Below are 8,043 nucleotides of genomic sequence, written 5' to 3'. Positions count from 1 at the left end.
CAATATTTGGGGCAGATAAGGCAAACATATAGAATTTAGGTCTTTCTAAATTTTACTTCACTTTCATGAGTCTCTTTCTGATTATTATCACCTGCACTGATCCATCTCTTCATGTAAGTAGTATTTGGTTGTTTTCTATGTGTTCACCTAAGTTCTGAGCTGCTTGAGGTCAGAAACCAATATTGATGCTTTTTTGATATTGTGCTTGATATCTAGCATACTGATGGGCACAGAATGAGTGCTTAATAATTATGATGAGACTTCTAAACACAATTTTACACTTTGACAAATTTGGCTGTGGAAATAGTGACTGAGTCTTTTAGAATTTTCTATGAACAGAATAATAAATATATATAGGAAATTTATAAAATATAGATGGGAAATAAAATACAGCAGCATCTTTCAGAGACACAGCTTCTCTTTCCTTTCTCTTTCCAGATCCATGCAGGTGACAGATATTTCTCTGTCCACCTCTGATGGAGACTACATTCTTTACTGTCCAGTAGCATATTCCCTTTGATTGTCTCTTAGGTATGCAGAATTGCGAGCATATTCGAACTTTCCTTCTTTCCTTCTGTCAAATTCTTGTCAGCAGTTTTACACACACACACACTCTTACCCCACCACCAATCTTTTGCAGATTATAAGCAGGAGTTCTTCAGGCGTCTGCCTAAGAGTGTGGATTTTGCAGACTGGTGGGCCTGGGTTTGAACTTTACATGATCACTTTGGATAAGTTTCTGGATTAGTTAAAATTAGCTGCCAGTTACAGAGACTGCAAAGAACAGTGTCATAAACAAAGTGATGTTTGTTTCTCTTTCACATTAAAAAAATTTCTAGAGAGACAATCCAGAACTGGTATTATGATTTCACAAATCTCCTGAGGCTTAGGCTGGTTCCACCTTTTAGGTTTGCTAAACATCAGATGAGGCCCTCAATCTCATGGCCCTAGATGGAGCTTTATCCATCACATGCAATGTAGAAAGGAGGAAGGAATGAAAGGAAGGAGACAGAGGAAGGCAAGCATCTATGGTCTCTTAAGGAAATTTCCCAGAGGCTGTCATACACTTCCTGTTACATTTCATTGACCAGAATTTAGTATTGTGACCTCACTAACCTGGAATAGAGACTGGGGAATGTTGTCCTTATTCCAGACAATACTCAGCTGAAATGTGGGCGGTTCACATCCTTAGAAAGAAAGGGGGAAAGGAGCATCGGAGTAGCCAAATACCAGTTATTCTATACCACTTTTTTCTTGACTGTTATTACCCATCTCACAGGAGTCTTAGGATTAAAATAAATGTTACTATGAAAGCATCTAATACAGTATATAGCATAAAACAAGCTTTCGGTTAATGTTAGTTAATATCCCTCCTTATTCCTTTTTTGTGAATTTTCTCATTTCCCTTATACCCCATCATTGGCATCCAAATTCTATTTTAAATACTTGCCCCAGTTGATGGTACTAAGCTGTAGTCTTGTACCTTTTCATAAGAGGGAGCAACAAATACATTATTATTCAATGTCAGCATTTATTTTTTAGCTTAAAGTTTGGCTTAGATTTAAGACATAGCTCTTGGAATCAAATAGACCTAGATGTGAATCCTGGCTCTGCCTCTTAGTCAGTGTCTAACCCCAGCCTCTTGCTCCCTCCATTTCTTCATCTGTGACCTGGGGTAAGATTCAGATATGAGGATTAAATGAAAATAATAGAGAGAGAGCGCCTGACAAAGTAAGTGGTAGTTTTTCTTATCTTTTTAAATTTGGCCTAATCTGGGTGAACTTTCTTGAAAATGAACTCTTATTCCATTAAAAAAAAAAGTTTTAAAATTGGTCATCGCCATACATATCCAAATGAGTGTTGTTAAATTGTTAGTCAAACCTTTTGATAATTGTCTCCAAAATCAGTTTAAACCCAAATAGCAGCAAAGTCTTTCTTGTATTTTTTTAAAGAAAAAAAACAGCATAGCTGAGCCTTAACCTTATTTAGCTTTGATTTGAATGATTTTTGGCAGATCCACTCTTAGAAGCAGAAACATTTCCACCAATGAGTATATTCCATAGCATCTTTCCCCCAGTGGCTAGTTGTTAAGCCCCTACTGTGTCCCAGAAGCTATGCTAGTTTCTGGGGACATATTGGTAAGCAGAAATGCACATGGTCCCTGCTGCTGTGGAAGTCGCAGTTACTGAGGGAGACAGGTGAATCAATCACTGAAAATAAATGAAAAATTGCCATTATTAAAGTTGTTAGGAAGGAGACATACCGGTGCTGTGAAAGTATGTGCGAACATCTTATGATCCAAGGTTGAATGGTGATTTTAGGAACAAAAAATTGACCAGTCAGTTGAAGTAAAGAGATGTTAAGAGCATATGGTTTGAAATGAGCTCAGACACAAGGTGAGCCTGCCCTTGGCATGGACCAAAACATGCCACAGTCTCCAGCACCACTCCAAAGAATGCATTTCATGGTTTGGGGCTGTCTTTAAAATAAGTGCCCGTGATATATAACTTCTCAATGTGATACTCTGAAAGGGGCTACATAACTTAGGAATAATCTAATTATTTCATAATTTATTCATGCTATATTGATAAATATTAAATTCACATATTTTTTTTTGATACACCAAGCAGAGATATCTGAGAAAATTGGCTGTAAAGTAGGATCTTTTCAGAGAGGGTCAGAGTGTTGATCTGCATTACCTGTAGTGAGAATTTGAATTTGAAGCCATTTGGCTGAATGGGGTGGCATAAGAAACACTGTTGGCAGAAGGATAGGTAGCCCACAAAGTAGCAGTGGAGGATGACCACAGGATGAGAGGTGTGAGCAGTGTGTTCCAGAGAGCAGGCAGGACTGTGCTTGGGATGGCCCATCTCAGAGCCAGCAGGCAGCCCCAATGTCCCATCTCTCCAAGGCATTCCAGGTTCACATAGACAAGAACCCAGCTTGGCACCTTGGCAGTGGGGGACCATTTCTCCTTGTCCTGTCCAGCTGAGCTAACGGGGCATCCTTTGGGGAAAATGTTGCCTCTCTGGTCTCTTTTAGGGGTTTGGAAGTTGGCTGGGAGGCTCTGTTCCCATGTAACATGTTAGGGCATGACTGAGCCTCGGGGGAAGAGCTGCCTGCCATTGGACTGTAGGTGGTTTCTTGTTCTGAGCTGATAAATTTAAGATGAATTCCATTCATCTAAAGATTTTTAAGTTCATCTCTGTAGGCAAACCTAAATGAGTTTTAGTTAAATGAGGTACCAAAATAGGCAACTGAGCAAGGGCTTGTCTTCCAAAAGCATTTGTGAGTCATGATGCAGTTTCTAGAGGCATAGTGTTGTGCACGGTGGGCAGGTTCCCAGCCCTCCCCAAGAGTATTTGTACTAGGTATTTACCCTAAGGCGTCACAAGCCTTTCACTTTCACCTTCCCAGGAATGCCATTGGAACTAGGAATTTCCCCAGCTCTTCAATTGCTCTGTAATTGGAATTCCTCCCTCAGGGTGCAGCAAACTTGTTTCGACCTCAGGGACTTCTCAATTGCTGTTCTCTGCCTAGAACATTCTTCCCCTAAGAATCTGAATGACTGCTTCCTTCTCAATGGAAGGTCAGCTCCAGTGTGACCTCAGGGATACTTTCCCTAATATCTAGATAAAGTACCACTGCCTGCTACCATCATAGTCCTTCAGACCTGGGTTCATTGCTTGCTGACTTGTTCATATTCTGTTCCCCCCAACACAAACACAAGAATATAAGTTCTGTGAAAGCATGGTTCTTGTCTCCCTTGTTTACCTGTTCTTAAGCCTGGTAGAGAGTAAACTTCCCAACCTGCTGCATGTGATAGTAGGCAAAAAGTTTACCCCTTTGGACATAAAATAGGGATAACATCACCTGTGCTTCCTGCCTCATAGAAAAACTGAGGACCTGGAGTTAGGGTGCCGAAGATAATTTTTCTCCCAGAAACTTGTGACTAAATTTTTGATTCCATATATATATATGGATATATTGCAAATATCAATACCATTTACCCAATTACATAACCCCAAAAGACTTAGAACACATTTTGTGCTTGTCTTTGCTTTGCTCCCCACTAAATTATTCCTTAAACAATAGTAATCAGTTTGTCCAGAGGCCATATCCTTAAGGTCCCTCCCTTCAGCACCCTTCCTTCACAGCTTCTTGATTGCCTTGAGTCTTTCCAGGACCACTGATAATTGTCTTCCAACCAGCAGTTCAGTTTGTATTCTTTCCCCTCTTCCACCTCCCAAATTTGTCATCCACACTGCAGGAAAATAATTGTTGTGGAAGGCAAATTCCACACCAATACTGCTTAGTTTAATAATCATGTAATGACTTGCTTTGCCACAGGATCATGTCCAAATACCTTGAAGAACCATGTAAGGCAGTCTTCCTCTGTGTGCTTCTGCAACTCTCCAGCTTCACCACTTGCCCTTCTGTCATTTCTAAATCATCAGTGCACACAACATGGACAGAATGTGCACAGTCACGTGCCATATGCACCAACCATCCCAAACTGTTTGCAGTGCAGAGAGGAAGGATTCCAGGTGGCTTCACTCCCCTCTATCTGTGGTGTTCACATTGCCTTGTCAAACACCTGCCCATCTTTTAAGAGTCAGTTCAAGTGTACCTATTCTTAAAGAACATTCCAAACACTTGCCCTCTCCCCACCACTTCCAAGAGCTCCTCATTTCTTCCTCTGCACTGCCTCTGAGCCTTGTAGTACGCCTATTATAATACCCATGCCAGAGATCATCTCTGCCTCCTCCTCAATGCTCCTTCATGGTCAAGTTATTTGATTCATCTCCTGAGCTTCCTGGGCCAGGCATTATGCTTGGCATGTTAATCAGTATCTGGAAAAGAACAAAACAACCAAATTCAGTGTACTTATTATCTAGTAGAGGGCTTCATTCAATAACATACTTTTGACTGATATTTGAAAAATTGAAAGATCTCCTTGAAGGTTAGTGTTAGGAAGAAGGGATATTGTATTTATGCTGTTAATAGATATCAGTTGAATGGCCAAAATATTTTGTCAATGAGCTAGTGTTAACTGAACATTTACTGTGTTCAGAGTTCTGGATGTGGCCAATTGCAGGGGATGCTTGAAATAGCTTTTGGACATTTCTGAAATGACTCTGGCTTTATCATTTCACTGGGTCAAAATGTTAAATGGTCAGCACAGGTTCTCAGCTTCCAGGCAGTTTAGAACATAGTGCCTGAATGTTTTTTCACCCACTACCCTCTTAAAGGATTTTGAAACACTGTGTCCTTTCCTCATCCATTTAAAAAGATAATATGTAAATATTTTATCTTGACTTTAAATCATTATAAAAGATGGTGCTTCTTACATTATAAATATTGATTTACAAAAACCACTCTTTTTAATGTACAGAATGGAAGCTAAATTAAATACCAAAGTGATTTTGTATCTACCGTGTCATCCATATAAAAAAAAAAAACACATTATAAACAAACTCTTCTAGAAAAGCCAGGAATTTTACATAGTTGTTTCCCTTGCAGAACTCATTTCATTCCTCTTCTCCTATAAAACTTAATCCCCATATAACATTCTTGTGTTTGATATATTTTCTTGATTACAAGTGCATTCTTAGCTCACTCTCATCCATGTACATCCACCTCTTGGCTCAGGACACCTGCTGGACATTGGTTGAACATCAATTTCACCTTTTCTGTCTCTTACTTCAAGAGACAGAAAAGGTCCTCACAAAATTGGGAAGGAGGAAAAAGAAAAGTAGAAAAGGAAATCAGTGCAGGACCTGAGTTTTGGTGAGGGAGCTAAAAAGGGGAAAACACTGTTTTACTGGGACACACACAGGGAGATCAGTTGGGATTGAAGGAGATCCAATGAGGGTGAGAGGAGTGCACAGCAGATGCCTGGCTGACAGAACTGAAAGAAACCAGCACAAAATCTCCCTGTAATCAATCCCCAGACCTTGACTTGAGCTGCTGATGCTGAGCTAGGAATGTCTGCTGAAGCTGAGGGAGAGGGCTGAGGCTGATGGCACAGACTGAGTCTCATGGGGTTGGAGTGTGTTGTTTTCTGTGATTGGTAGTGTCTACAGAACAGAGCTGCCTGGGACCTGAATTCAAAAAGCAACATTGCTGATGCACATGGTGTGGATTATCTAGGTATCTCATGGACATATTCACTATCTCTGCAGGTCCAGGACCAAATTTGGCATTTTTGCAATAGAAGAGAAGCACGGCTCTATCAGAACCATCATAATTTTGGTCTGAGGGACCCAGGGGAAGTTCGGGTTGAAATCAGAATCCATGGCCAAAGAACCTGCATATTTCATAGGCACAACTGTGATTTTTATTGGGTCCAAGGCAGAGGGTGTGGATATGCTCTGTGGTTGTCTTGGCGGTCCCATGCCACAAGGAAGAGAGAGCCAAGAGCAGAGATCTGGGTGCACAGAAGTGGAAGTTGAAGCCTTTCCATCAGCCTTGTCTACCACATGCAAATGTAACAATAGGGATGGCACTGACCTGGTACTTCACTGAGGACCCAGCTGGGGGACTGAAGGATCATTACAGCAGGCCCTAGTGCATGACATCTTTAGATTTGTTTCCACTGGTGTTTCTGTGTAGAATTTGGACATTCCCATGGCAATAGAAAGGACAAAGGAACTGTTATGAGTGTGTATTGGAAACATTCCAACACCACATACCACAGCCTGCACCCCAGAAATGGTTTGGAAGTCTCAATTCCTATAAAAGGAGAAGCCCTAGCCACTCTCCAATCTGTGATAAACACCTAATCAAAATGAGGCTCTGTTAAACAACAAAAGTAGATTGTGTTCACCACAACAAAAACCACATTGGCAATCATAGAAATAACAGGCAATGCACTCACAAGAATGACATGGCACCACACCATACCAAAAACAGATCTCACAGCAATATCATGGAAATGTGCGCAGCCAACATAGGAAATCTTCCACTTAAAAAAAGCCCTTCAAGTCTACAACAGATAACTGACAATCTTTAACCCATAAAGATAGAGAGCTATAATAAAATGAAAAAGAAGAACCATTCCCAGACCCAACCTCCAACACACTTGGAAACTGAACAAAAAATAAATTAAAAAAAGGAAGCATGTGAACACCCTTATCTACAGAACAGACTGAAATAAAAATTAGATTATGACTACTTCTTAAAAAAAAAGTTTTAGTTTTCTAAAATGTCTGAATTTTCAAAGCCACATTTTATATTCTCCACCACCTTTTTCTTGTCAATGAGCCTGAGTAAGGTGTTCACTCAGTGACCAAGAAGATCTCAGGTGTTGTCAGTAGGACCTAAAGCAAGCCTCCTCCTACTTGCTTCATCAAAAGAAAATCGACCTATAGTTCCTGCCACTGAGCCAAGAAAACAGGCAGTGAAAAGACATTCAGTGTTGTTAATCATCAGAGAAATGCAAATTAAAACCACAGTGAGATATTACCTCGTGTCTACCAGGATGGCTATCATCAAAAAGACCACAAAACCACAAACATTCAGCAACAATGTGGAGAAAATTGAACCCATATATACTGTTGGTGTATAGTTTATACAGAGACTAGTGTGTGAGAGCTGAGTCCTGGAGGCCTGTGATTTATCCAGGAGGTCAAGTCATTGCAGGCAGCATGTGCTGCTTGAAGCCAGTTTTCAGCCCTGGCTGTCCATGCGCATCAGTCTCCTCAGGAGCTGAGTCCCCCAAAATCACACACCCCCACCCAGAGATTCTGATATAATTGGCCCAGGCATCCAGATTTGAAAAGCTTCCCACTTGATTCAATGTGTAGTCACATTGAGAGACACTGTGAGCAACTAGTTCACTCTGGGCTTAGTCAGTATAGTTTATACACCCAAACTAGGAAAAGAAGGAACAATAGAAATGCAAACTATTACAACCACTATGGAAAACAGGACGGTGGCTTCTCAAAAAACTAAAAATAGAACTAATATATGATCTAGCAATTCCACTTCTGGGTATTCATCCAAAGAAAATGAAAACATTAACCTAAAAATATATATGAA

General features: G+C 40.4%; 1 long non-coding RNA gene across 1 annotated transcript in view; it reads right to left on the bottom strand.

Annotated features, from left to right (window-relative positions):
* Window positions 1–1,055: 1,055 nt before the first annotated feature.
* LOC141577179 (uncharacterized) overlaps window positions 1,056–8,043 on the bottom strand; it is a 28,278-nt gene continuing 21,290 nt past the window's right edge. The window contains exon 5 of the long non-coding RNA XR_012505879.1: window positions 1,056–4,853. This is a non-coding gene — a long non-coding RNA (uncharacterized LOC141577179). The remainder of the gene's footprint in view (window positions 4,854–8,043) is intronic.

Source organism: Camelus bactrianus, chromosome 3 (genome assembly GCF_048773025.1).
Source record: "Camelus bactrianus isolate YW-2024 breed Bactrian camel chromosome 3, ASM4877302v1, whole genome shotgun sequence".
Classification (NCBI taxonomy): domain Eukaryota; kingdom Metazoa; phylum Chordata; class Mammalia; order Artiodactyla; family Camelidae; genus Camelus; species Camelus bactrianus.
This window is presented reverse-complemented; position numbering and strand designations above follow the sequence as displayed.